Here is a 3,715-nt window from a genome sequence, read left to right on the forward strand (position 1 = left end):
GTTACAAGATAAAATTGAAAGAGACCTATAGTAAAGCAATTTCATTGAAACCATTACACAGAATTACAAAACGTTTATAACTCCTTGTAATATCACATTATTTGCACCTTACACAATCAAAAACAAATATAAACAAATTTCCAAAATTCAGCACTTTCACAGGTTATAAACAAATGGAAAACTGATTCCAAATCATATTCCAGCAAAACCAAGTGACAGAACAATGTGCAGCTTCGAAAATCTTCCAAAATCAGCATTCATAAAAACCAAGTGATATCTCTTCTATAGCAATATTCTTGCTTGATGCTGCAAAACAAAAAAGTACATATAATATGAGACAGTATGAGAATTTTCTAAGGTTTATTCTGGAAAAAAAAAATCTTACACATTAGTGGATTAACTAATGGCCACAGTTGAATTGCATAGTTGAAAAATGCACAACACTAATCCTTGCAAATACAGATCTTCCAAAGCAGCAGATACTGGAAATAAAAAATGCACAAAACTAATCCTTAAAAACACAAATCTTTCGAAGAAGCAGGTGTTGGAATTTAAAATTGCACAACACTAAAAAAATGAGGAGTGTGGCTCACGTGAGCAAACACCGAGGTGGAGAATATGGCCGGGAATCCATATGATCTTCGCTAGCAAAAATGCACAATGTGTCTCAGATGAGGAAACACCGAAGGTGTAAGTTATGGCCTGGAATAAATTGTTGGGATGGAGTTTTCAGGGCTCAAGAACTCGAGGGACGAGAATTTTCATACCTCTCCAACACTGGAAGTTGAAGGTATATGGTCGACCAACGTGTGATAAATGAGACAAAACACATTGTTATTGCGATTTCCATCGGAAGACGCCGGAGTTGTTCTCGTGCAAAATGGGTTCTCCAATTTGGGGGAGTCATACACGGGTTGAACAAATGGTTCTTTTTCCCTCCCTCTTTTCCCTCACTTTCCTAATAATTTTTTGATCTTTTTTTTGGTTGATTTAATGAATTGCCACGTCACCAAATTCAAAATCCTGTAAAATCCCTGTGAAACCCAATATGTACATGTAGCTTTATTCCTCGACCAATAAGGAGGTACCGCATCGTCACCTGATGGATAGGGTCCATGTGGCCCTTGTTAAGGGAATAGATCCCATATCGGTTAAATACCGAAATATTGACTAATTTAAATAGATCTTGGGTCACTCCTCTTAAAAAGGTTGACCTTTTTAAGATGGACCTCAAATCTTAACATGGTATTAGAGCCTAGTAAGCTCCAACGAGCTATTCGATCCGTTTAAGTCGAAAAATTGAGCACACGAATTTCAAGATTGGTCTGCTAAAAAAAGGCCATCATCTTGCTGACCCCTGTTAAGGGATGTGTTATCCCACATCGGTTTAATACCGAAATAAATACCAATTTATAAATATCTTGAATTTCTTCATTTAAAAAGGTTGACCTTGTTAAGATGGATCCAAAATCTTAACAGCCATGTCCAAAATGAATAACTCTAATTGGAGTGATTTAAAGCTTGACTATGCTGAAGGTGGTCCCTGTTGGCTCGGAGTAATAATTTATTCTGATTATTTAATAATATTTAGTTGTCTGAAAATTTGTTGATTTAGAGCTTGTTTGAGAGTTTTTTCATTGATTTTGACCGATTTTAGATTGAAAAATTGGTGCTTGCTAGTTTTTTGGGTACCGATTTTGGATGATTTAAAAATCACCCAAAATCGATGTATTATAATTTTGATGGGTTCTCTTAACTCACCAAATCAATGAATTTTGGTAGATTCTTATATTCTCTTCTAATTCTATCTTCTATAAAATAATTGTTTTCCAAAAACATATATATTTTTTAAAACTAACTTGCAAAATGAAAACTTATTAACTAAAAAATTAATTGCAACAAAAAAAATAACATTATAATTAAAAAAAATAACATTATAATTAAAAAAAATACTAAGTAAAAGATTACTTATAATATAAAAAAATAACATTATAATTAAAAATCGCCTATAAGTAAAAAAAATTGTAAAATAAAAATACTATTAATAAGACAAAAATTTACTTATAAAATATAAAAACTTACTTATAAGTTTAAAAATTCACTTAAAGTTATTTAAAAGTATAAAATTAACTTATAATTGTAAAATTACTTATAAGTAAAAAATATTAACTTAAAATTTTAAGTAAATATTCAACTTTATTTAAATTTTGAAGTTAAATATTAACTTATATGTAAAATATTACTTATAAGTAAAAAAATTGCTTATGAGGTGAATGTGATGGTGGTGCTGCTGACTGGTGTGTTGTGAACTTGAGGTGACGACGACGTTTTATGGTGGTGCCGACGGTGGTGGAGCATTGCAAGAGGTGGTTGTGCGTTCGAAGTGGAAGTGGTAGTGGTGAAAAGTTGTGGATCTAAGGCAATGACAATGAGATATACTTGACTTATTTTATAGATGATGGTAGTGTTGTTTCTAGACTATAAGTTTCTCTTTCGAACCATTAAATTCGAGTTCAAAGTTGACCCAATTTACTAATTAATTAACCATTTCGAACAAGTAGGGATATCAAAATGGACCAAGCCAAGCTAGCATTTTCACCTGCAAGCCGCTCGTGCGGCTCTCATAATCGGCTCCCGAGGTGAAAAAATTCAATTTTCAATACAATTTAATGAGCTGCACGTGTAGCTCGTGCGATGGACATTACTAGACGAGGCTCATAAACGCATGCTTTAGTCTTAACTGACTTGGGAGAATATTGTTTAATATGTTATCAGTGTAACATATTTTTGGCACAGCCAAATACACATTCTACTAGCTATCAAAACTCTTAGGCCATCTGCAACCTTGCTTCAAATTTTACATCATTTTGCATCAAATTTTACATTAAATCTTGTATCAAACTAAAATTCATCTCCAACAATTACACCAAATAAGCAGTGTTTAAACATTTTCTTCCCTTTTTTTACTCTTTATAATTTATTTATTTGAAATATTATTTATTTAATTATTTTATAAATACATAAATTACTAAATAAATAATTACGTTAAATTACGGAAAAGATTAAATTCATTAATAAATATAAAAAAACACGGAACAATTAATAAAAACACTACAACAACGAACATATGAAATCAAATTAGATTATCGTATGTATGTCGATGTTTAATATATTTCGTGTTAACTTTAATAAATAATCGTGTTTATTGTATTTTAAATTGTTTTCATCTTTTAATTAATTTATTAATTATTATGTCTTTCATTTAAAATTTATTTTAAATGCAAATAATAATAATAATAATAATAATATTATTATTATTATTATTAATAAAATAATAATAATTTATTGTATTGAAAAATATATAGCACAAATGACATAAATACCCTTAACAAATTTATTTGAAAAATGTTAAATAAGGGCAAAAGAGACATTTTACGCTTTGCACCAAAATGGTGCAAAGTTTGATTTTGCATTGAAGCAACTTTGCACCAAAAAATGATGCAATCATTGGAGATGCCGTTAGGCCTATCTTGAAGAGAGGAATCGGTGAATTCATCACCCTTATCAACTGACATATTACGTAATTTGTGTCTTAAGATTTTAAGTATCATTGTCAAAGAAAAGTTAAGGTGATTAAAATGGTTGATTCGATATCTACCGAAAGTAATAATTGAATATCTACATATGCTATAATTAAAAAAATAGATTAACGATA

The sequence above is a fragment of the Olea europaea genome, chromosome 7, assembly GCF_002742605.1.
Source record: "Olea europaea var. sylvestris chromosome 7, O_europaea_v1, whole genome shotgun sequence".
Taxonomy (NCBI): Eukaryota; Viridiplantae; Streptophyta; class Magnoliopsida; order Lamiales; family Oleaceae; genus Olea; species Olea europaea.